The sequence below is a fragment of the Bufo bufo genome, chromosome 7 (assembly GCF_905171765.1).
Source record: "Bufo bufo chromosome 7, aBufBuf1.1, whole genome shotgun sequence".
Classification (NCBI taxonomy): domain Eukaryota; kingdom Metazoa; phylum Chordata; class Amphibia; order Anura; family Bufonidae; genus Bufo; species Bufo bufo.
In genome coordinates, this window is record NC_053395.1 from 206721739 (window position 1) to 206749201 (window position 27463).

General features: G+C 46.4%; 1 protein-coding gene across 1 annotated transcript in view; it reads right to left on the minus strand.

The window, feature by feature from the left end:
• The window catches only part of LYPD6B (LY6/PLAUR domain containing 6B), a 45703-nt gene extending 18569 nt beyond the window's left edge, over nt 1-27134 (minus strand). The window contains exons 1-2 of the mRNA XM_040441377.1: nt 27131-27134; nt 26867-26935 (exon numbers count right to left, since the gene is read on the minus strand). The gene's annotated coding sequence lies outside the window, so the exon portion shown is untranslated. The remainder of the gene's footprint in view (nt 1-26866; nt 26936-27130) is intronic.
• Between the last annotated feature and the right edge of the window lie 329 nt (nt 27135-27463).

The following is a 27463-nucleotide window of genomic DNA, read 5'->3' on the forward strand; positions in this document are numbered from 1 at the left end:
CACTGAACAAGACACACAAGCTGAAACGTCAAGACTGATTTTTCTAAGGTTTTATGGACTGATGAAATGAGAGTGAGTCTTGATGGGCCAGATGGATGGGCCCGTGGCTGGATTGGTAAAGGGCAGAGAGCTCCAGTCCGACTCAGACGCCAGCAAGGTGGAGGTGGAGTACTGGTTTGGGCTGGTATCATCAAAGATGAGCTTGTGGGGCCTTTTCGGGTTGAGGATGGAGTCAAGCTCAACTCCCAGTCCTACTGCCAGTTTCTGGAAGACACCTTCTTCAAGCAGTGGTACAGGAAGAAGTCTGCATCCTTCAAGAAAAACATGATTTTCATGCAGGACAATGCTCCATCACACGCGTCCAAGTACTCCACAGCGTGGCTGGCAAGAAAGGGTATAAAAGAAGAAAATCTAATGACATGGCCTCCTTGTTCACCTGATCTGAACCCCATTGAGAACCTGTGGTCCATCATCAAATGTGAGATTTACAAGGAGGGAAAACAGTACACCTCTCTGAACAGTGTCTGGGAGGCTGTGGTTGCTGCTGCACGCAATGTTGATGGTGAACAGATCAAAACACTGACAGAATCCATGGATGGCAGGCTTTTGAGTGTCCTTGCAAAGAAAGGTGGCTATATTGGTCACTGATTTGTTTTTGTTTTGTTTTTGAATGTCAGAAATGTATATTTGTGAATGTTGAGATGTTATATTGGTTTCACTGGTAAAAATAAATAATTGAAATGGGTATATATTTGTTTTTTGTTAAGTTGCCTAATAATTATGCACAGTAATAGTCACCTGCACACACAGATATCCCCCTAAAATAGCTAAAACTAAAAACAAACTAAAAACTACTTCCAAAAATATTCAGCTTTGATATTAATGAGTTTTTTGGGTTCATTGAGAACATGGTTGTTGTTCAATAATAAAATTAATCCTCAAAAATACAACTTGCCTAATAATTCTGCACTCCCTGTATGTACGAGGGCCTTGACAAACGGAAGGAAGCGGGTCCCATAAATTCGCAGTCTGGATAGGACAGGCACATGGGGACACCCGTTCCCTGTCATACACCCCTGCACGGATGACACACGCGGTCCATCACCTGTCATCACACACTATGAGCGGGTGTGCGGATGTTACTGTGCGGTTAATGAATGAAGCGTAATTGGCTTCTTCACGTCCTATTGTTATTACAAGATGATTATTACAAGACGATTATGTACCGCGCGGTCACAGCTGATATCATGACATGTCAATGGAGGGAAAAACCAACACCTGTAGGGCACGGATTAAAATGAGAGCGCAGCTTAACCACAGCGCTGCTTCAGGAAAAGCCTCTGTACGCTGAGCCGCCATAACATGAATTATCCTGGGACTATGGCACCTGTCGAGGGGTTAGGAAGCAAGTCAACGGTCAGGTCTTGAAGTCGTTGTGTTGGAAGCGGGGTGTTCATGCATGCAGTGGTTAGTACCTACCAAAAGTGGTCCAAGGAAGGGCAGCCGGTCAACTGGTGACAGGGTTATGGGCGCCCTAGGATCACTGATGTGGGTGGGAGGCTTAGGCTCGATGCCACAGAAGAGCTACTGTAGGACAAACTGTTGAAAAAGTTACTGCTGCCCAAGACAGAAAGGTGTCAGGACGCACAGCTTGTTGGGTGAGGGGCTATGTAAGGGGTCAAGTATGGGCCGCAGACTGGTCAGAAGAACAATTCTGAGTCCTGTCTACTACTGAAAGCATCTACCATAGGCAGGTGAGCATCACAACTGGACCATGGAGCAACGGACAAAGGTGGCCTGGTCTGAAGAGCCATGTTTTCTTTTACATCATGTAGACAGCAGAGACCCGGAGAAGAGATGGTGCCAGAATGCCATATGGGAAGAAGACAAACTGGCGCAGGCTAAGTGATACACTGGGCAATGTTCTGCTGGGAAACCAGGGGTGAACAAACCAAACATTCAACCTGGAGAACATGGAACCATTCCGTTCACCACTGGCTTAAAAGCCCCTTCCTGCTTTCTACCAGATTGCCTGTAAGGGCCGTCCTAAATCAACGGGTCAGTTGTCCCATCACCAGGGTCGTCTGCTGCCACCAGTCATTGGGACTAAGATATCCATTCACTTCACCATGGCACCATATAATGCTGCATGCATTCACCAGAACAGCAGGATCCTCCCCACAACCTGGAGGACCAGCACTAATAGAAGGGATGTCCATCTCCATTAACGGTCTGTGGCTTGGTCATTAGTGATGAGCTAAGATTGTGCTGTGGTAGGTTTATCTCAGACCTAGGTGAAGCTACAGAGATACTGCATTGTGAAATCACAGACGTCAGCTCTGCTACATCTCTACAAAGGGGTAGACATGTAGCCGAACAGCTGTGGTGGGATACAATCAGCGGGTGCCGGTCATCCAATTCAGTTCTTTAGGAAGCAATAAACCTTTATGACAGGAACAGGGCCATACAAAGGCCTCAGAATAAAGGCTCCGTTGCTTCCTCAATTGATGAAAATAGAGGAGTAAATTGTGCAAACACGAGAAAGAAAGAAGAAAGTCCCTCATATGCCACTTAAAAATACCCAAAGACACCCCCCCCACCTCCATACAACACCCAAAGGCAAACAGCGAGACTTGCGTTTTCACTGACCAGTGCAGATGACCCCCCATTGTGCTTACATTCCTATCTGCTTACCATGTACTATAGTAAGTAGATAGACCTGGCATGCGTCCATCATTAAAAGGGGTTGGACCCCAGAGTAGCGTGGATTATGCAGATGGGTTGCAATGGGCACTGTGTAATGCTTTACTTCACCTGTGGAGGCGCTGCAGGAGACCTGATCGCCTTCTGAAGGAATCCTTCACTACCTGTAGATGACCACTGAGGAGGGATTGGTTTTAAGTCACAGGACACACAAAAGGGAACAAAATTCCTTTAAAAACAGCTTCTTCCCTTTGCCTAATCCCAACTTGTTCGAAGAGTTTCTCAACAATAAGATGATCACAAGTTGTGCCGAAGCTGGAACCTCCGGTGACCACCTGTAATCTGTGGGGTATAGGAAAGTAAGTATTCAGTTTCCCTGCAGCGCCACCACAGGAGAAAAGAAGCATTACACAATGTGCTTTCATTCAATGGCACAGGTCCTCCAGAGTGTTCTTCATAACCGCTCTCTACTCTGGTCAAGAAATGAAGATCCTGAACAGAGGAGCACACCCCTATTAACTCAGAATATACTAATACATATATACCTACTTATACACTATGTGGGTTGTTATCATCTATACACTGCCCTTTGCAGGTGACCCTTCACACTTCGGAGTGGCCGTCTTAAAGGCCATGTCTAGCCTGAAGCAAGTTTCAAATCAGGACTATAGTCAAGAGCAGAACAGGTTGAAAGCTATGTTAACAGGTCAAAGCAAAGTCAAAATGGGGTCACAGCCAAAGGTCAGAACACAAGGAGCATCTCCGACTGTTCTGCAAAATTGTTGCTGTTTAGGTGCTACAGTGTCGAAAATGTTAAAGGGGTTGGGCCCATGTCGCACTTTGGTGGCATATCACTAGGATAGGTGTGGGAACCATAGGTGGGTCCAGCACCATATTTTAAAGGTACGCACCTTTTGTTCAACATGCCATAGATACCTCCACCATTTGCTGCCTTCAGAACTGAGTACGGCCAATAAATGGCCGTGATGGCCCTTTAAAAAACTGCCGGTTTTCACTGTCATGTGAATAAGTCTAGCAAATGGAGTCATGTGCTGTTGTGCAAAATAATAGTGCAAATGAGACCTAGCGGAGTGTCACCAGTGTGCTGTCAGTTTACGGCATCCATCAGGGTAATTGCTCCTGCCTGCAGAGAATGGCCTGAAGCTGCACAAGTCCAGTGTCCAGATTCCTTCAGAAGTATCCGGTTACTCATGCTGGCCACAAGCATCAGAGGTCATAAATTACAATGTCTTCTAGGGCTTGACAAATGGCCCCATGTGGATGATCACACTCCGCCCCACAATAGGTAGGAGATCAGGAGGCTGCTGCCTGTCAGGGGGCTCAGGATAAATAGGCAGGAGGTTATAAGTTATCAGTGGTGAGTCCCACCTGGATTCAGTGGTGCAGCATGGAGGAATCTGAAGGGGCAGTTGCCTGGGGCGGCAAACTGCAAGGGAGAACTGGAGTTGGCTGGCAGGGCGCAGGAGATGATGGTTCAAATCCATACCGTTCAGAGTCCTAGGCAGAAGACCACTAGGCCTGAAGCCTATAAGACGGTGAAAATGTGTAGAAGGTTCACTATGACATCATATCAGAGGGCACAACGGGGGGCATTATATGTACAGAGGGACCAACTGGGCCATTATATATACAGAGGGCATAATGGGGGCATTATATGTACAGAGGGCACTACAGGGGAGCATGATAACTACTGGGGCCTAAATGGTAATTACTACCGAGTAGGACTGGAGTCTAAATGCGGATGAATACTGAGTGGGGGCATAAAAGTAGGCATTATTAGTAAATAACACAGTGCAGCACAATATACCGCCCCAGCAGAACCAAATACTACAGTGCAGCACAATATACTTCCTCAGCATGACAAAAATACCACTAAGTAGCACAATATACTGCCTCAGCACAAGTAAATAGCACAGTGCAGCACAAAATACTACCTTAGCAGAACCAAATACCACAGAGCAGCACAAAATACCCCGTGGCAGTAGTCAACTGATGCTCCTAGCATTAAATGCGGAGCAGGGCCCCAGGTGGCCCCTATGGGCATCAGTCCACCGGAAAATTTCTCTGAGGGGTCTATGGGCAGTCCGCCCCACGGTGGGGTAGTTGCATAACAATTTCAAGCTGGACAACCCCTTTAACGATCAGTGTTCCAGTTCTGGAAGCTATTACAATGACAGCTATTTATTTTTTTAATTACTGGTTTTATTGAAAATTTTGGATAAAGCAGGCAGCCCCAAACCAGGCAGGACTCATACCCTGTAGTGATAATAATTTGAATGGTCGGTGTGTAACACAGCATTTCACCTGCAGACACTTCTATATCTATGCACATGAAATCAATATCCCAACACCTCATGTTCTTACCTTAAAAATAAGCTACTACAACTCCAAGAGCATTGCTGACTTGAAGTACTTAGCCAACGCCGTCCATACCCCAGATCTGCCCTGACAAGTATTCTCCAGCTACAAACGTCCTACGGGAAATGTGTCCCCACTTAACCTGCTCCGTCTCCAGCAAAGCCCATACGTCTCTCCGGGGCTCCTGTAACATCATTACAAGAGGAGATAGAAACGGGGTCACCTTAATGAGATGCCCGATTACATCTCCTGCCCTCCGCTGGAAAATTTGTTAAGCCACCAACCATAAAGTGACCATTTCCTACCTTTCTCCCAACAAGCTGGTCATTGTGCGCACCTGACAGTAAGCGAGACGCTTTCAGCCTCTTGCTAATATGCCTGGAAGAAAAAGTCTCGGATGTCGGCCCCGGCAGCATACCTGTGCGGCAGTGAGGTTAGCTGACGGCGGTGGCACTCGTCCAACGCGGCAGAGCTTGTTTCTATTGCTAACTAAGCACAATCGACAGCTCGGATAGTGTGACTTTCAATCCACTTATAGTAGCACAGTCTTAGCCGAGGGAAAAACACAAAAACACTGGAGCTTCTCAACGAGGACGTGAAGCCGAAGCAGGTTTTTGGCTTCAGTTTTGGATTGTGAGAACTGCCTCTGCTTCTCCTGGTTGTCCAAGCACCTATGTCTAAAAGTAACACAACTATCACAACGATCTTAGCATTGTCAGGATAGTCTCAGATTCCAGATGCTGTCCCAAAAAGTTGGTTCCGACTCATCACGGAATGACCCACTGCCTGGTCGATCTATTCTAATTACCACTGGGCTCTCAAACTCTTTGGGTGTCTGATCTTGGGGCCAAGTTGGCTGAGGATGCATGTGTTTTCAGCCAGACTCCCATCTTCTTTCCCTCTTTCTACTGCGGCTTACCTCCCAGAGAACATAAGGATTGAGTAAATACTTTAAAGATCATCTGTCAGCAGTTTTGTACCTATGAAATTGGCAGACCTGTTACATGTGTGCTGAAGACATCTGTGTTGGTACCATATTCATATGTGCCCGCACTGCTGAGAAAAATTATGTTTTAATATATGCAAATGAGCCTCTAGGAGCAACGGGGGCGTTGCCATTACACCGAGAGGCTCTGCTCTCTCTGCAGCTCCTGCGCCCTCTGCACTTTGAATAGGAAGTGTCATAGGTAGAAATCTCCTGACAGATACCCCTTAAATCCGCAGTATGTCAATTTATGCTACAGAATTTCTCCGCATATTTCACCTTTTGCAGCGCATAGGGAGAAATCTGCCGAAAATACGCAGCAAAATCAGTAATGGAAATTCCGCTGCAGAAAAACCACCCCTTGTGGTCATACGCACAGGGCATCCCATCCGCCCAGTGTGGACCAGTAAGGCTGGGTTCAGACCTGAGCGTCTTTGATATGCGCGTTTAACGCGCGTTTTTGACGAGCGTTTTTGACGAGCGTTTTTTGCAATAGTAAACGCGCGTTTGACGCGCGTTTGTGTGATTGACTGCAATGTCCTATGGCCACAAACGCGCGTCAAAACGCCCCAAAGAAGCTCAAGTACTTGTTTGAGCGTAGGGCGTTTTACAGCGCGTTTTTCAGCGCTGTAAAACGCTCAAGTGAGAACCAGGGCCATAGGGAAGCATTGGTTTTCATGTGTTGAGCGTTTTACAGTGCGTTTGAACGCGCTGTAAAACGCTCAAGTGTGAACCCAGCCTTAGATGCATGAACTGGGCAGGCTGATGTCTGGAAACGAGCATCTCCTTCTGGGTTTAGGAAAGTTATGGGCACAAGTTTTCTTACATCAGAAAGAGGTATATTTTTATACTCATTGTCATAGAATTTTTGTCAGTACTTCCTTTTCATTTTGGCAGTGCTATACCACGGAAAATTAAAAACAAAAAAACTGTTCTCTTCTGTTGCTAGATAGATAGATAGATAGATAGATAGATAGATAGATAGATAGATAGATAATCCATTGTCAGTTTACTGCTGCTGTGAGGGGAAAACTGTTACCTGATGGGTAATCCTCATGACAACAGTAGTTGTAGAATTGGGATAACAGGATGACAGCTCTGTTGTGCTATTGATAGGCCTAGATAAAATGCCCACAGAAGAGCACTGCATTGATTAGTGTAATGTGTGCTGCTCTAAAGGAGTCAATACTTTCTCCAGCCGCAGCAACCGGTCTCACTGAGAGAGTTAAGCAAGACCATCTGCCGTGTTACAAGACCAAAGAAAGTGGAAGTTAAAGAGCCAGGACAGGAAGCAGAAAACAATGAATGCCTTAAAAAATGTTATCCAAAAAAACATCTACGCATTTTTATTGTTATATATATATATATATATATATCCCTTTAATAGAGTTCCCCTTTGGAACAGAAGAAATTTCCTAAGTACAGAAATCGACCATGTAAAAAAAATAAAATAAAAAAAATAAAACTCTAGAAATATAGACCCACCAGCCTGACAGTCAGATGCCAACATCAGACTGTGAAGAGGAGGGCGCAGCGCAGGAACAGGGCGCACCTGAGAGGGATTAAATGGAACATTTAAATAGACGATGAATTATTCATTCTATAAGGAATGTTCCCTGCGCGGTGACCGAGCTCGCACACAATACAAGATGGATTACGGGCTTATAAACACACTTGCCGCTCGGCAGAAAATCGCCTATATTTACAGATGCAGCCCAAGTGAATTTTTGACCCTTGTGTTATTTGTGGTATAAGGATCTCTGCCAGAATTTCATGCTGAATGAAGCAGTCACACTTAACCAAGCCCTCGTGTATTAGGTTACCACACTGATTAATACTCGAGTAAGAAATCCAGCTTTTGTAAGACGACTAATCCAGAGGCTGTAAATATTGGGTATGAACACGTAACAGTCACGGCTCACACAAAGCCAGTAGGTTCTCATCCGCCAGTCTCATATTTAGAATATGTCATCAATGACTGATCGACGGGGGTCCATGGACCCCTGCTGCTTAGACCATGGGAAGGGCCACAGTGCATCGGCAAGCTCCGCCCCCAGCAGAATGAGCAGCTATGCCTGGTACCGTAGCGTGGCCCTCCATTGTACAGAATATCAGGGTTCCCAAAGGTCTATCCAAAAGTGACAGAGCTACTTTAGAAACATAGAAACATAGAATGTGTCGGCAGATAAGAACCATTTGGCCCATCTAGTCTGACCTACCACTAGCTCTTAAAAGGGTTTTCAAGGATTACTATGTCTTTCAACAGAAATGCTCATGTAGTTACTTACCTCATGTACATCTTCCCCATGTTTTTTCTTTTTCAATTTGGACTCTCCTGACCCATTTTCACCATGCAAACCAATCCCTCTGGTTTGTTTCCATCCTGTATGAAGCACTTCCTGTTCCTGCATCCAACCAAACCCATGATGCACTTCTTCCTGTGTCACAGCTCCAGCCCCGCCCCTAACAACGCCCAGCTAGTTTATAACTCCTCCCATCCAGCTAGTTACATAGACACTCCCCTATCACTGCCCCGCCCATGGACATAACATCACAGGAAATAAGAAAGAGCTGCATGGACATGGTCATGTGACCACAGTGCAAAACGAGAGCTGGGAGCCATAAAAAGCACATGAAAACTACAATGTGTAGGGGACAATCTATATTTAAAAGGGCTGTGCAGGCCATATACATTGATGACCTATTATCAGGATAGGGCATCAATATCAGCTCCGCCGCTTCCTGGTCATTACACTGCCCGTTGTCTGGGAAGTGCAGCATAATGACGAGTACTTGTACTTACACTAAGGGAGACGACGAGCAGTTTAATGACGAGGAAGCAACATTCTCATGGAGCGCCGCTTCCTTGTTAAACAGCTGATAGGTGGGGGGTGCCGGGTGTCTGACCCCTGCCGTTCTGATATTGATGACCTATCCTTTATTATTCCTGCTAGAAGTTGTTAATGAATTGCCAATAATTTGCAATGAAGGTCCAAGCTGGGTGTTACCAGTTTGGGGTCGGGGGGGGGGGGGGGGGGGGGTGCCCTTGCACAGTCTGACACTGCCAGCACTGATTGGATAGAGTCAGACTGTGCGGGGACACACCTGCAACCGGTAACACCCAGTTGGACCTTCAATGCAAAATGCTAGCCATTTCTAGCAGGAATAATAAAGGAATGGCACAATACAGAGTACAGTTGTTATTACATGGGGGATGCAAGCAGTTACTAACACAGACAAGTCAGGAGAGGGGACGGGGTCTCTTTAACCGTGGAGCTCCCATACTGCACTTCTCTCTGGTGGCCTTCTGACCTAAATCAAAAAAATATGGAAGTGAACACATTTTTTCACAGCTCCCTCCATTTACCTGCAGAACATTACACCAGACGGACTTTGTTCTAGCGACCGTTGTCGACAGGGGATATATTGTCTTGGATACACACAGGAGGTCATTGTTTTAGGCCCCCTCCCGCCCCTCATTACGCAGACAACACAACACCTAATAAGACCTTTTTTTCCTACTGATATTTTATACTTTAATAACAGGTTGGAATAATTTGACTTAAAATCTGACTATTGCGCTGCATTGTTGAGGGGGAGGAATGAAGGGGGGCTTAAAATACTGGAAAATTCCCATGGCCCATTCATTACGGCTTTCATATCTGAAAAGGGTGAAGTTATTGTGGGCCGGGGAGCAGCGAGGTCCTGCAGATCTATATCTCAGTACTACGGTTCATGCCGGATGCTAAAGGCGCTTGCACATGAAGAATCACCTGCCTAACCAGGAGAAGACCGCTACTAAGGGCTTATGCACACGACCATGTGCCAGCCGTGCATATATTGTGGCCCTCAAACAATGGGTCCGCAATATACGGGCCCCAGCTGTTTCTGCCCCGCATCACGGATGTGGACCCATTCACTGTTCCGGTATGGAACAGAGGTACGGAAACCCACGGAAGCACTACAAAGCGCTTCCGTGGGGTTTCTCTCCGTGCCTCCGCACTGCAAAATTTCAGAAATTGATTTATACTCTAAAAAGCCATTTCCCAAAGATACCACTCGAAACCAAACCAGAGTTCGGGTTTTTTTACAGAACAAATCAATTTCTGAAGTTATTATGCGAAGTCCCGCGAGACTTCGCGAAGTAATAACTTCGGCTCATCGGAGCCAATACATTCTAATACTGTACAGAGCGCTCGGTCCGTACAGTATTGAAACATAGTTTTATGCGAATCGACTTCGGATGTTTCATACAGGCTCCATGTCTGGTACCCTGCCATCTGAATGTCTGCGCCCCCCGCAGGTAAACGCCACCTCGTCCTAATTGGTGCGCTGAAGCGAATTTTAGAAGGATTTTAATGCACGCGCCTCGTAAAGCGAAGCGCCTAAAAAATGGAGGGAGATCTATGTAATAGTGAATTCCTAGGGTGCGAAAGAAGAATTTCTAGACCCCAAGTAACTGACTCTTATCCTCTAAAGAAAAGGTCAAAAAGTTCTAGAATAACAAGGCGTGTCTATCATCTCCGGCCGCACAAAAGAAAGGGGATTTTATTACCAGAAATCAGACCACAAAGGGACACCAACAAAAAGGTATTGAAGGAGAGGCATAACTGCAGAGCACTTCCCCATTATAAAGGGCGATTTTCATTTTCTTTCAGAAAAGCGGGCAAAGCTGAAAAAAGCCTGAGATCTCATCCAGGCACAGTCTCACCGGCCAGCAAGTCTGCACACATCTCAGCTTACTGCTTCCTTCAAGGTGAGATGGTGTGTGAGGGTCAAGACCTGGAGAAGAGTTGCCTCAAGTGTGATCTATGACCTCTACTCCATCATCTTCTAATGTGAGATCGTAGATCTGGATCATGTGAAAAGGTTTAACCATGAAGAACAACCAAGAAGTGACGGTCATTAACCTGGTCCAAGAGGTTCTGAAGATTCACAAAAACACAAACCTAAGGCCTCATTCACATGTCCATGATAAGTTATGTTGGGTCCGTGTGTCCTTTTTTCTGCCCTCTATGTGTCATCTGTATTCCACGCTAGATTGAAATTTAATTTCCAGAGCTTCTCCTACCAATGGTCAGTAGGAACCATGGACATACAGTGCCCTGAAAAGCTAGTCATATCGCTTGAACTTTTCCACATTTTTTCATGTTCTCCCCCCCAAACTTAAAATGTATTTTATTGGGATTTTAGGTGATAGATCGGGGATCAGCAACCTTCAGCACTCCAGCTGTTTTCGGAAACTAGAAGTCCTAGAACACTCCATTCATTTCTATGGTAGTTAGAAGGACAGCCAAGTATGTTTGCATGCTGGGAGTTGTAGTTTCACAGCAGCTGGAGTGCCGAATGTTGCTGATCCCTGTGATAGACCAACACAAAGTACAAGTATGTGTGAAGTGAAAAGGAAATGATACCTGGATTTCAAAAATTTTTATAAATAAAAATCTGAAAAGTGTGGCGTGCATTTATATTCAGCCTCAGCATCCCCCCCCCCCCCCCCCCCCCGGGCCCCGAACCAATACTTTGTAAGACCACCTTTCGCTGCAATGACAGCTGCAGTCCATTGGGGTCTGTCTCTACCAGGTTTGCACATCTAGAGGCTGACATTTTTGTCCATTCTTCTTTTCAAAATAGCTGAATCTCAGTCAGATTGGATGGAGAACGTCTGTGAACAGCAATTTTCAAGTCTTGCCACAGATTCTCAATGGGATTTAGGTCTGGACTTTGGGCCATTCTAACACATGGATACGCTTTGATCTAAACCATTCCATTGTAGCTCTGGCTGAATGTTTAGGGTTGTCTTACTGGAAGGAGAACCTCCACCCCAATTTCAAGTCTTTTGCATGTTATCCTCTAGGATTGCCCTGTATTTAGCTCCATCCATCTGCCCATCATCTCTGACCAGCTTCCCTGTCTGTGCCGAAGAAAAGCACCCCCTTAGCACGATGCTGCCACCACCATGCTTCACTGTGGGAATGTGTGTTCAGGGTGATGTGCAGTGTTAAGGCTCTTTCAAACAAGCATGTGCAGTCCGTAAATCACGGTCCGTATGTGAGCGCGATCCTCCGTTCTGGACACTGCTCTGTGCCTCTGCATGACCTTATTGCTACAGAATTATACTGACATAAAGCTGTCACTATGATCCTGTAGCAATAAGGTCATGCAGAATCACACAGCATTATAAATCACATACGGAGCATGATTTCTGGACTACACACTCGTGTGAACCCGCACTTAGTTTTTCGCCACATATACAGTTTTGCATTTAGGCCAAAAAGTTCAACTTTGGTCTCATCTGACCAGAGCACCTTCTTCCACATGTTTCCTGTATCCCCTACAAGGCTTGTGCCAAATGGGACTTCATGTGGCTTGCTTTCAAAAATGGCTTTCTTCTTGCCACTCTTCCATAAAGGCCAGATTTGTGGAGCACACAACTAATAGTTGTCCTGTGGACAGATTCTACCACCTGAGATGTGGATCTCTGCAGCTCCACCAAAGTGACTAAAGGGCTCTTGGCTGCTTCTCCAATTACTGATCTCCTTGCCTGGGTTGTCAGCTTAGGTGGACAGCCAGGTCTTGGTAGGTTTGCCGTTCTGCCATACTCCTTCCATTTTCAGATGATGGACCGAACAGTGCTCCGTGAGATGTTGAGAGTTTGGGATATTTTTTATAACCTAACTCTGCTTTACACTTCTCCACAACTTTATCCCTGACCTGTCGGGTGTGTTCCTTGGTTTTCATGATGCCGTTTGATCACTAATGTTCTCTACCAAACCTCTGATGCCTTCACAGAACAGCTGTAGTTATACTGAGAATAAATTACACACAGGGGACTCTATTTACCAATTAGGTTACTTCTAAAGTCAATTGGTCACACTGGGTTTTATCTAGGGGTATCGGAGTACAGCGGGCTGAATACAAATGCACGCCACACTTTTTTAGATTTTTATTTATTAAAAATGTTGAAAACCATGCATCATTTTCTTTTCAATTCACACATACGTGCTACTTCACTGTCATTACATAAAATCCATATAAAATACATTTAAGTTTGTGGGTGTAATATGAAAAAACATGGAATAGTTAAAGGGGTATGCATACTTTTTTAAGACACTGTAACATGGGTATTTTAAAGAGAGCAAACCTGGCCTTACAGTACATATCACTTTGTAGTCATAATACGGTTCTTTTTGGTAATTCAAGCTGTGCTCCACCTCACAAGTAGCCACGGCAAACCCATCGTCTACTTCCCCAGTAGGCCCAGTAGCCCCTCCTCGACTACCCTTGTAGTCACAGCAGGCCCCTTTCCCAGTTGTCAAAACAGCTAAAATTTGGTCCTGTAAATGCTTCTTAGGACCCTTGCAGACGAGCATGTCCGGATTAGGTCCAGATGCGATCAGGGAAAATCGTGTGAGTAGGTACGCAATTGCAGTCAGTTTTGAATGCGATTGCGTTCCGATGTTCAGTTTTTATTGTGCGGGTGCAATGCGTTTTGCACGCGCGTGATAAAAAACTGACTGTGGTACCCAGAACCGAACCCAGACTTCTTCACTGACGTTCGGGTTTCGGATCGGTGTTCTGTATATTTTATTATTTTCCATTATAACATGGTTATAATGGAAAATAATAGCATTCTTTAATTCAGAATGCAAAGTAAAAGGTTCATTGTGGGGCTAAAAAAATATAAAAATATGTAACTCACCTCATCCACTTGAACGCGCAGCCGGGCTTCTTGCAGGACCTGGCTGGAAAAGGACCTTCGGTGACATCAGCGCAGGTCGTGCTGAATGAAGCTTCATTCAGCAGGACCTGCGATGACGTCACCGAAGGTCCTTTTCCAGCCAGGTCCTGCAAGAAGCCCGGCTGCGCGTTCAAGTGGATGAGGTGAGTTACATTTTTTTTATTTTTTTAGCCCCACAATGGACCTTTTACTATGCATTCTGAATTAAAGAATGCTATTATTTTCCATTATAACCATGTTATAATGAAAAAACAATAAAGTAAATGGGGTCCCGGGTAACTCATCCCTCGTCTCCTTAGCAACCATGCGTGAAAATCGCATTGCATCTGCACTTGCTTGCGATTTTCACGCATCCCCATTCATTTCTATGGTGCCTGCGTTGCGTGAAAAACGCAGAATATAGAACATGCTGCGATTTTCACGCTACGCACAAGTGATGCGTGAAAATCACTGCTCATCTAAACAGCCCCATTGAAGTGAATGGGTCCGGATCCAGTGCGGGTGCAATGCGTTCACCTCACGCATTGCACCAGCGCGGAATTCTCGCCCGTGTGAAAGGGGCCTTACCCTTTCCACACACACACTGACATCATCAGCCAAGAATTCCATGTGTATGGCGGACAACCCAAATTTGAACCCTTCCAATACTTTCCGCCTAGGGCCGCTGTCACACAGTCCGTGTTTGGTCAATGATTTCCATCAGTGATTCTGAGCCAAAACAAGGTGCAGGTCAGAAACACAGGTGCAAATCTTTCCATTATACCTCATATCTATGTAGCCTCCATACCTGGTATTGGCTCACAATCAATCACTGATGAAACACTGACCAAACACTGAATGTATGAAAGATAAGAAATGCTACTTATCTCACTCCCCTACTGAAATAACCTGCTCGGTTATGGGGATGTCAAGGCCACTTTCCTGTATGTTTTATTTGCCACTAGGTGAAAAAAAGCAGCATAAGGCCTCATGCACACGAACGTTTTTTTTCACGGTCCGCAAAAACAGGGTCCGTAGGTCCGTGATCCGTGACCGTTTTTTCGTCCGTGGGTCTTCCTTGATTTTTGGCGGATCCACGGACATGAAAAAAAAGTCATTTTGGTGTCCGCCTGGCCGTGCGGAGCCAAACGGATCCGTCCTGAATTACAATGCAAGTCAATGGGGACGGATCCGTTTGACGTTGACACAATATGGTGCCATTTCAAACGGATCCGTCCCCATTGACTTTCAATGTAAAGTCCGGAGTCCCTTTTATACCATCAGATCGGAGTTTTCTCCAATCCGATGGTATATTTTAACTTGAAGCGTCCCCATCACCATGGGAACGCCTCTATGTTAGAATATACTGTCGGATATGAGTTAGATCGTGAAACCTCATTTCCGACAGTATATTCTAACACAGAGGCGTTCCCATGGTGATGGGGACGCTTCTAGTTAGAATATACTACAAACTGTGTACATGACTGCCCCCTGCTGCCTAGCAGCATCCGATCTCTTACAGGGGGCCGTGATCAGCACAATTAACCCCTCAGGTGCCGCACCTGAAGGGGTTAATTGTACTATCATATCCCCCTGTAAGAGATCAGGGCTGCCAGGCAGCAGGGGGCAGACCCCCCCCCCCCTCCCCAGTTTGAATATCATTGGTGGCCAGTGCGGCCCCCCCCCCCCTTCCTCCATTGTAATAAATCGTTGGTGGCACAGTGTGCGCCCCCCCCCTTCCTCCCTCTATTGTAATAATTCGTTGGTGGCACAGTGTGCCCCCCCCCTTCCTCCCTCTATTGTAATAATTCGTTGGTGGCACAGTGTGCGCCCCCCCCCCCCCCCTTCCTCCCTCTATTGTAATAAATCGTTGGTGGCAATCATTGGCCCCCCTCCCTCTATAGCATTTTCAACATTGGTGGCCAGTGTGCGGCCTCCCATCTTGCGCCCCCCCCCCCCCCCCCCGATCATTGGTGGCAGCGGGTTACTAGCAATAGTACAAGATTCATACTTACCTGGGAGCTGTGATGTTCGTGTCCGGCCGGGAGCTCCTCCTACTGGTAAGTGACGGTTCATTTAGCAATGCGCCGCACAGACCTGTCACTGTCACTTACCAGTAGGTGGAGCTCCCGGCCGGACACGAACATCGCAGCAGCAGGTAAGTATTAATCTTCTACTATTGTACTATTGCTAAGTAACCATGGCAACGAGGACTGTAGTAGCGTCCTGGTTGCCATGGTTACCGATCGGAGCCCCAGCGAATAAACTGGGACTCCGATCGGAACTCCGCTGCCACCAATGATGATGGGGGGGAGGGGGGGGGGAGATGGGAGGCTGCACACTGGCCACCAACGTTGTTAATGCTATAGAGGGGGGGGGGGGGGGGGGCAATGGGGGGCGCACACTGTGCCACCAACGATTTATTACAATAGAGGGAGGAAGGGGGGGGGGGCGCACACTGTGCCACCAACGAATTATTACAATAGAGGGGGGGGGGGGGGGGGCCGCACTGGCCACCAATGATATTCAAACTGGGGAGGGGGGGGGAGGGTCTGCCCCCTGCTGCCTGGCAGCCCTGATCTCTTACAGGGGGATATGATAGTAAGATTAACCCTTTCAGGTGCCGCACCTGAAGGGGTTAATTGTGCTGATCACGGCCCCCTGTAAGAGATCGGGTGCTGCCAGGCAGCAGGGGGCAGTCTTGTACACAGTTTGTAGTGTATTCTAACTAGAAGCGTCCCCATCACCATGGGAACGCTTCTGTGTTAGAATATACTGTCGGTTCTGAGTTTTCACGAAGTGAAAACTCAGCTTTGAAAAAGCTTTTATGCAGACGGATCTTCGGATCCGTCTGTATAAAAACTAAACTACGGCCACGGATCACGGACACGGATGCCAATCTTGTGTGCATCCGTGTTCTTTCACGGACCCATTGACTTGAATGGGTCCGTGAACCGTTGGCCGTGAAAAAAATAGGACAGGTCATATTTTTTTCACGGCCAGGAAACACGGATCACGGATGCGGCTGCAAAACGGTGCATTTTCCGATTTTTCCACGGACCCATTGAAAGTCAATGGGTCCGCGAAAAAAAACGGAAAACGGCACAACGGCCACGGGTGCACACAACGGTCGTGTGCATGAGGCCTAACTGATAAAAAAAATACCCCCTAATTGCTGTAAAACGTAATTTACTTCAAAATTGTTCCAATTTTACAAATCCTAAATGTCAGCTCCAGCTATTTTCTGCAGAAGCCCTGAGCCGGGCGGGTCCCTTACAGCTCCAGGGTTACGGAGATCTTGGGATACTTTGTGCATCTCAATTATCCTCAGCAGAAAACATGTCACATTGTGATGGAAAATATGATCCAGGATGTGCTTGGAAAATGGATGAAGGGAGGAAAGGTCAAAAGTCGTCAGGGTTGATCCTCACTCTGCTACAGGGGCTTTTAAGGAAGCAACTTACTGCCCTGGAGTCTAATGTATGTGCCGACTACGAACAGGGCGAAGAGGAAAAAATAGAAGCAATGGAATGTGTGATCCGCCTCGTGTAAGACCGCGATCACACCGCATGGAAAAATCTTTGTTGCAAAATCTGCACTTTAGACACTTGGATCTGTGGTGAAAATCTGCAGTTAGTTTTCTGCAGATGATAAAATCTCATCCGCTTCGCTGCAGCCGTATTCTGCTGTGGATTTTCAACCTGCAAATTGAATGGCCCAGGGCCTGCGTTTCCTTGGAGCCTCCTCCCAAGGACTGGACCCAGAGGCCAATCCCTCCGTGCACTGAATCCCCCATTTGGATAAAGAATTTAAAAAAGTATTCTCTCTTGGGAACAGTTCCCGCAATGGATTTTCACAAGACAGAAATGGTTTTAAATCAGCGTGATCGACCCTACAAGACTGTACGTGTGGTTTGAAGGGGTTGATCCTGCTGATGGGCACTCCTAAATAACCGTACTGAACTGCTACATGCATACTTCATCTCTATCTGCTGTGACAATCAGAAACCTAATAGATATGCAATGGATTTCAGAATCTGCAGCATGTTCTTCTGCTACACGTGTTTTTTCCTACATAAAAGTGAGATCGTCAGCAATCCTGGGCCTCAGTTATTAACACTGTCCAACGGGAAAACACTCTTAGGGCTCATGCACACGACCGTGGCGTTTTTTGCTGTTCGCAAATTGCGGATCCGCAAAAAAACGGATGCCGCCCGTGTGCCTTCCGCAATTTGCGGAACGGAACAGGAGGCCCATTATAGAAATGCCTATTCTTGTCCGCAAAACGGACAAGAATAGGACATGCCTCATAATTTTTGCGGGGCCACGGAACGGAGCAACGGATGCGGACAGCACACAGAGTATTTTGCGGACCCATTGACATGAATGCTTCCGTATACGGAATCAAAATACGGGCCGTATACGGAACGCAAGAAACGTTTGTGTGCATGAGCCCTTAGTTGCCTATAGCAACGGGAGCTCACCTTTCATTTCTTAAAGTGCTCCATTAGGGTACTTTCACACTAGCGTTAGAAGAGTCCAGCAGGCAGTTCCGTTGCCGGAACTGCCTGCTGGATCCGGAAATCTGTATGCAAACGGATATCTTTTTTTTCCGGATCAGTTAGACTTTTGCATTGAAATACCAGATCCGTCTTTCCAGTATCATCCGGAATAACAAAGCTAGAAAGAACTGCGCATGCGCAGACCGGAAAACCGGATCCGGCGGTGCGACAATTTGCGGAACACTTGGTACTGGATCCGGCATTAATATATTTCAATAGAAATTAATGCTGGATCCGGCAAGTGTGGTAGTGTTCCGGGACTTTGTCCGGAAAAAATACCGCAGCATGCTGTGGTATTTTGTCCGTTCAAATACCGCACAAGGGACGGAACGGAAGATATCCTGATGCATACTGAACGGATTGCTTTCCATTCAGAATGCATTGGGACAAAACTGATGCGTTTTTTCTGGTATTGAGACCCTTTACCGGATTTTAATACCGAAAAAAAATAAAAAATATAACGCTAGTGTGAAAGTACCATTTCTACAGTTTTGATAAATGAGGCCCTCTATGATTTTTTTTCAGAAGAGGACAGATGCTTGCTGACAAGTGGGCCTCATTAAACCAGCATCGTACAATTAGTGCGCTTGGGTTTAACAGAGCCAAGATACATAACTCATCGTCAGGGCGTTGCGCTCGCTGAACGTTCAGCAGCTGCAAGATATCACGGCGGCGCGGCCAAGAACATTGGAGGAAATTTCACTAAAGATACAAGGTTATTCAGCCAGGAAATTGGAAGATCCTAATTAAAACAGGAATCCAAAAACATCAAAATCAGTCTCATACAATGAAGTTACATTTTTTATTTTTTTCTGGAGGATAGGTCATCAGTATCTGATCGGTTGGGGTCTGACCCCTAGCACCTCCACCGCTGTGTGACGAGGCTGCGGGGCTCCAGTGAACACTGCAGCCTCTTCCGATGTCACGTTCATCGGTCACATGGCCCGCGTGCAGCTCAGTTTCTTTCAAGTGAATGGGCCTGGGCTGCAATACCAAGTACGGCCACTATAGAATGTATGGCGCTGTGAGGAGGCCGCAGTGCTCACAGATCCTTCAAACAGCTGATCGGCAGGGGGTGCCGGGAGTCAGACCCCCACCCATCTGATACTGATGACCTATTCTGAGAATAGACCATCAATATTTTAATCCAGGGAAACCGCTTTAAATTTAACGTTTTTTGGTAGCATTTTTGTTTATATTGCTTTTTGTTCCTTAACCGTTTCCTACCTCCCTTATATAGGATATCCAAAAAGCCAGTGCATCGTAGAGCTACAGTTTAAATCTACAGCCTCCTCCTAGCACAAGGCTTTGCCATGGATTTTCCTTTTTCGCACGGTATTATAAAAACAGCAAACATATGAATCACACTTTTTTTTTTACAATTTTCCTGAGAAATCTGTGCTTTAAAGAGGACGGTTCTGATTAGTAAATACCTGTATCCCCCATGAAAAAAAAAAACTATTGTGGCCCTGCATCATCGCACAGTCCCTCTCTTATTCCTCCTGGAAACGTATAACAAACTTGACAGTGACCAATTGGATAGCGTCAGTGTATCGGGACATATCCCTTTGGCAAGAGGAATGGTAACACCCAGTTGTCAGTTTAGTCAAACATTTCTAAGAGGAATAGCAGAGGGATGACCAATTTAGAGAGTCAAAATGCTTTGCCGATTTGTTATTTTATGGGGAATACACGTATGTGCGCAGACACAGCTGAGCGGACTGAAAGGCACAAAGTGGAGGGAAGACGTCACAGCGGGGGATCATGGGAACTTTCAGCCTCTGTATTTGCGGAGTGGGCCGGTGACACATCTTGGAGGAATGTATTATTGCTCGGTGACTGCTTGTTTGTATCTGAATAGATTCCAAGGAGCTTTACAGTATTTACAGGAATCAATAAAATGGGACACAGGACAAGGGGAGGACACTGGATCTGCGGAACTGGGGACCAGTGCAGAATCTCCATCCACTGGAGAAAAATAGCCGAACCCAACACGGCTCGGACCATACCATGAACCAGCGTTCGGCAGCCGACAGCTATCATTCCCAAAATGTCCTTTTATATGCATGCTCGGCTCAGCATATAAGGTGAACAGGGAGAAAGCTGCAGCAGCTTATCTCCTTGAGAACAATAGGATCAGGAGATTGAAATCCAACATGCCCGATTCTCATCTCCCGTCGGGAGGAGGCCATACACATTAGCCGGTCAGTCGAACCCAGCGGGCTGGGAAATGTAAAAAAATTCAGGTCAATGTATATTGAAATTCCATTAATCCGGCATGTGATAATCCAGAGTCTGACAATCCTGCACTTGTAGGGATGTGCCCGGACGCCACACGCATTCCTATGGCGGCAGGACCACCATGGTCTTTCTATACCTATGCTTACCCTTCTCCGTCTCCCGCCGCCAGATCACCCAGGGCTGCGCTGTCTCTTTAAGGCCCCTCTTGTTAACTGTCTGATTGCCCTAAAGAACGCAGAGAAAGACAAACATATTCCGGACGGAGAGCAAACACAGAACGCGAGACTGCAAGCTGATCTAAGAGGGCGCTTTAACAACTGTCGCTGCGCATTGTCTGCCATTGTCCTGGACGCAGAGGCTCGCAAAACACCTGCACGCGGTTTACTCCCCTCTTCTGTCTGCATTTCAACACTTACTACAAAATTAATGATTTCTGACTCTTAAAAATTCCTTAAAGAGGACCCGTCCCCTCTGCTGACAGGTCTGTTTCAGTAACTACTTGCATTTCTTATGTAATAACAATTCTGGAGCCTCTATTCTTATGACTATGCTGTGCCGCTGCTCAATTATTCCTACTAGACGCTTATAAATAAAGGTCCAGCTGGAGGTGGGTCCTTGTACAGTCTGACACTGGCAGCAGTGAACGGATAATGTCAGACACGCTCCCCCAACTGGTAACACCCGACTGGACCTTTATTGCAGACTGCTAGCAATTCATTCATAACTTCTAGAAGGAATAATAAAGGAATGGCACCACATAGAGTCATAAGAATAGATGCTCCAGAATTGGTATTACATGGGGGATACAAGCATGTCAGGAGAGGGGACGGGTCCTTGTAGCATCAGTCCTGTCATCTGTGCACCGACAGCTTGACGCCAATAGATTCCAGCAGTGCAGGTCCTGAAGGTTTTGGGGTCCACACAGATATTTCCAGTGACGGACAATCACGTGATTTTCCCAGGACTATCTTTTGTTGCAGGCTGGGCTACTGGGTGCCAGATTAATGGGATTTTACAGTACGGTTGTATTCACACATGCAGATTTGAAACTGTCCTATACATCTGAATGGTGCTTGCAGAAGTCCATGTGCATGTTGCCGAACTCTGCATCCAGATGGAAGGAGCTCATTTTGATTTGCAGAAGTTTCTGCACCAAATCTGCTGCATGTGAATATACTCCGATCATCAGGCAATCCATTCATTGTATATGATGTAAACCCGTAAACCCCAGGGCGCGCTCCGGGTCGGGGAGGATTCCGCAGCAGGGCGCGCTCCGGGTCGGGGAGGATTCCGCAGCAGGGCGCGCTCCGGGTCGGGGAGGATTCCGCAGCAGGGCGCGCTCCGGGTCGGGGAGGATTCCGCAGCAGGGCGCGCTCCGGGTCGGGGAGGATTCCGCAGCAGGGCGCGCTCCGGGTCGGGGAGGATTCCGCAGCAGGGCGCGCTCCGGGTGGGAGTGGCAGGGCACACACCATTAAGGGAGGATTCCGCAGCAGGGCGCGCTCCGTGTGGGCATGGCAGGGCACACACCATTAAGGGAGGATTCCGCAGCAGTGCACCCGCAGTTCGGAGATGACATTTGGCTTACTCTCAAGAGCTTTTTTTTTTTTTTAAATCTGCAGTGGAAAATTATGTATACTGAAATATTTTTTAATGTCCAATTGTAAGACACACCATACTTATAAATGACGGAATAAACCCATTTCTAATACTCAGGAAACTAATGCAAATCCTGAGGAACCAAACAAAAAACACCTAAATTACCGGGCGCACCCAGTTATACACACAGCATGGCTATGATACAGTCACCATTACACGCACCCAGGAGACTCCCGAGACCCCGATAACTGCATGAGAAAACTGCATCTAGAGGAAGTCTCCGTTTATCGGCTGCATAGAATTTTCCACAGTATGGCCAATTACAGGCCTGCGAGCTACAATAAGTAGCCTCTTCTCATTCTAGTCACTCCCGAGCGTACATAATCGCCCACAATGAGCATGGTCACAAGTGTGACAGTGAATACACACTGACGGTAATGGCCGCCTAATCTCACACTAGCTTTTGACATCAGGCGTGTCGGGATTGTTGGTGTCTGCAGTGGCAAATCCTGCACGTCGCTCAATGGGCTTCATGAGTACAGTAAGTGGGAAAATCCTGGGCTGTAAATACATTAATTAGCACAGTCTGGGTAATTAGGACACAAGTAACCAATTAGAACATTATCCGACCATCTAATACGGCGGAGCAGAGAAAGTCCACCTGTCAACGAGAGCCAGACATGTTGAAAAACCCGGAACATAGACCATTAGGGTAAATGCACACTTTCAGGATTTATGTGCGGACAATCGGCACTGAAATCCGCAGAGAAATCCGAAATCCATCAATTGGTGCGGATTTAAAGCAGATTTTACTCTCTCATTGAAGTGAATGGAGAAAATCCGGACAGGAAAAATAAAATAAATTGACACATGCTGCAGATTTTAAAATCCATACCGTAGGCCAAAATCCGGCTGAAAAAAATCTGCATCGTGTGCATGAGAATTTCAAATTCTCATAGAATACATTGTATATGACCTACGGTCCAGATTTTCCACGCGGGAAATCCGCACACAATCCTGATCGGGTTATCCATGATTAATGTAAAAAATAAAAATCAACCTGGCTAGGTACAGGTGAATACACCTGGACTTCTTGATATGTTTTCTAGTCATCCTTCCCCTTCCCTCCTTCCTTTCCCCCCCCCCCCTTTTTCCCCTTCCCTTCCTATTCTTTTGTATGTCTATGTCGTACCCCTGTTTGTTTCCCTATTTATGTCAGTTGTTGTTTTGTTATTTTCTACCATGAGTCATATATTAATAGCCCTAGGCTTGCCTTACTATTAGTGTGCAATTTAGGAATCCGACCTGAGTGCTTGTTACATTCCCCTCACACATACTTGGCTCTGAAATTTGCACTTTATGTTTCTTCGATTGCTAAGCCACTTGGAATGTCCGCGCTAAGCGATTCCCGATCACTTTATCCCTCATAGTCTCTGATCTAAAGGGTTATGCTGTAATTTATGTCAGTCTAATCATTGATACTTCTTTTTGGGACATGGAATTAGGGGACATTTACTGTTTATATTGTCTTTGACGTTATGTTCAATTGCTTTGTCTTTCTTTACAATAAAAAGAGATTCAACAATAAAAATAAAAATCAGTACGTGACAACCTCAGAACCAGCCCTGTACCTCACATGGATCCAGAGACCTCAGTACGTGACAAAGCTAGAACCAGCCCTGCACCTCACATGGATCCAGAGATCTCCCCATTCATTGCTCTGCTACTTTTATATTAAGCTGGCAGCTCAGGGGGGCGTGTCTTTCTGCTGCAGCTCTCTCCCTATAACAGCTCAAGGGGAGTGTCCTTTCTGCTGCAGCTCAGGGTGCGTGTCCTTTCTGCTGCAGCTCTTTCCCTATCACAGCTCAGGAGGCAGTTGAGGGATGAAACCGAGCATGTGTGTCCACCTCAGGGAGTCGGACAAAGAAATAGGAAAAAGAACAAACAGCAGGTGGCGCTATACAGATAGATTTTACTGAATAACTCAGTGGCCCTGCTAAATTTTGAAATTACATGCAATTACAAAAGTATTCAGATCCAGGTGCTGGTTGGAAAACTGTAGAATATTTTTTGTGGGACAACCCCTTTAAAATTTAAAGACATCCTTACAAAAGTATCAAAAAGTGTGCCCCCCACCCCTCATCCCCCCGTGGGCCTCATGTATAAAAAGCAGTGGCATTATATAAACTGGAGGTGTTGCCCATAGCAACCAGTCAGCTTTCATTTCTCTAAAGCAAAATGAAAGAAGAGATTTGATTGGTTGCCATGGACACCTTTTCGCCTCCATAGCTTTCGGCCTAGTGTCCGAGTCCGAGGTAGAGTTGAGTCTGGTCTTAAAACACAGCGACCGCGTAGACGGTTATAATATTCTCCCATACGAGCCTCTGGCGCCAGCAGCAAAGGAGAAGTTAAATATGTACTAAACAGTATAAAATACACAGCAATACACAGAGCATACAACCCCCATCCTCCCAGACTGTTTGGTAATAGGGAGGGTCAGGCACAAAGGAGGTTTCCTCAGCGCCTTGTGTGTACTTGTACAAATGACAATTAACCCCTGAGCGGCAGCCGCACTAGCATCCTCGGCCGAACGTAAGGCGCCATAGCAGGTCTCCCCAGATCAGTGGTCAACAATGGGACACGGCCACATTTACAGATTCTGCTGCATTGTGACCGCTGCTGTGTTTGTAACGCATTTATTACCCAAGAAACACAACCCTACCAGCCGCACGTGCCTTGTACGTAAATGACATGGCCCTCACAGCTGATTGGCTGACAGGAACCACATGGCACCACACTTTATAGGGTTCACGCATCGCTATTTTTCCCCGTCACTGACACCCCCTCCCCCACTTTATAAGACACGGGGCGTCTGTCCAGGGAACCTCTACACCATCATCCTCAGCGGGAAAGTATGTCACGGCTGGGGCAAAGAAAAAAAAATGGAGTAGTTGCCCATAGCAACCAATCAGGTTACTGCTCTTAATTTGCCAAGGCCCTTGGGCAAAATAATTAGGGAGAATCGGATCGGTTGTTATGGGCGAGGAAGCCAGATTTAATTTGCGCCAATTTTCATACATTGTCCGCAATGATTGTGCGTGTGTGAATTAGTACTACAGTACAGGAGAGTGTGTGAGGGAGAAAGAGCGTGAGAGAGTGCTCAAGAAAGCGCACACAAGACAGAGCTTGAGAGAAAGAGCGAGAGAGCGTGCACAAGCGCCAAGCTAAACGAGTAATTCACTCCGTATAAAATCACCGGTAAAGGTCAGTTTGCACATTTCTGACACTTTTGTGCAGCCTCAGGGCTCAGGCCTCTTTCACACGAGCATGACGGATTAGCTCCGGGTGCGTTCAGGAAAACTCGCACCATTTTGCAAGCAAGTTCGGTCAGTTTTGTCTGCGTTTGCGTTCAGTTGTTTCCGCACGGGTGCAATGCGTTTTGATGCGTTTTTCCACGCGTGTGATAAAAAACGGAAGGTTTACAAACAACATCAAGCAAGTGCGGATGCAATGCGTTTTTCACTGATGGTTGCTAGGAGATGATGTTTGTAAACCTTTTTTTTTTAGTTTTTTATCACGCTCGTGAAAAACGCATTGCACCCATGCGGAAAAAACTAAACGCAATCGTAGACAAAACTGACTGAATTTGCTTGCAAAATGGTGCGAGTTTCACTGAACGCATCCGGAGCCGATGCGTCACGCTCGTGTGAAAGAGGCCTTAGAATTCTCATAAGAAAAACACCTTCCATGAGTCAATCCCTGACTGATCTCTGGATCCGCTGGCGCAGAGAGGAAGGGGCTCAGTAACCTGCGAGTACCTCCTACATCCGGGCTCCCACCAAGTGAGAATTTACTGTAAATACTCCCCAACCCCCCACACCGCCTGAGCCAGACGCAAGCAATAAATCCCCTAAACCTAAGCACAGCTCACAGAATTATGTCGCTGACTCGAGGAGATCCCGAGAATGGATTCCCAGGAAAACTCCAAGAAGACAAGTCGCTGCCACCTGGAGGCAAAATGTGGAACAACACAATCCAAACTGAAGCAGGACGGGAGGGAAACAAGTGCATCTCTGTTCCCAGTTCACCCAGTGGCTTGATTTTAAACTGGTTTTAGACGTTGTCCTGTGCGATCACAGCAAATGATACCATGAAGTAATATAGATGAAATAGCCATAAAGAAAAATAAAAATAAAAACTTGTTTAAATAGCGTGCGCGCCAATTTTCCTTCGCTAAATGAAAGAATTCCATTGGACGCTCCTCAAAGTGGGGGAACGACATAGTCCGCTCTCTAATTTAAACGACTATTAGATATATTATGACATTTTCATAGTTGTTTGCATTTTGAAGACCATTCATTTCACGCTAATTCAGTGACCTCAAACCAGTGACTCTCCAGCTGTCGCAGAACTACATCTCCCAGCATGCCCTGACACATGCTAGGAGTTGTAAGCAGAACTACATCTCCCAGCATGCCCTGACACATGCTGGGAGTTGTAGTTTTGTGACAGCTGGAGAGTCACAGGTTGAAATGATCCCGGTGGTTGTTTATTCACATTAAAGTCAATGCAAATTTTATATTACACTATTCAAAAGGCACAAAAACTAAAAGTTCAATGAATATCTGGAATCCCAACTAGTTGTACGGAAAAAAAACGAAAAAAAAACTGCGACACTTACTGTAAATGTTCCTTAGAGGCGCCTCATCCCCAGGACGGCAGCTGTCACACCACAGGATTAGTCTCCGGGCTGACAAAATAACAAGTGAAAAGATGACAAATGCAGAAAAAAAAAAAACACAAAAAATTATATATCTCCTAGCATCAGGGACCCTACTGTAAAAGCATGCTGTCATGTAAACTAAGAGAATTTGCTGGAACTTGTAGTCCTACTGTCACTAACCCTACTGTAAAAGCATGCTGTCAGTGAATGAATGCACATTACCTGTAAACTAACAGGACAGCCGCAGGGGCCCCTGTTTATAATAGGGCCCCGTCTAATGCACCACCCTCCAGACTCACCCCAATACTAGAGCGGCGGGGGCTCCGGCAGCTCCAGCAGCTCCAGCCTCCAGCGGCGACTAACCTGCGATCCCCGGGATCCTCTGCTCTGCCAGCAAGGGGGAGGGGCGTCTGCACGGACACACCCCTAATTGGGCGTGGCTGCCAGCCGCTGACTGCTGCACCCAGAGATCTAGTTTCTAGTGCTAGAGAGCGAGCTGAGATACAGTGAGATACACCGCCGGGCAGGCTTAGATACAAGGCTGTTATCTGCATT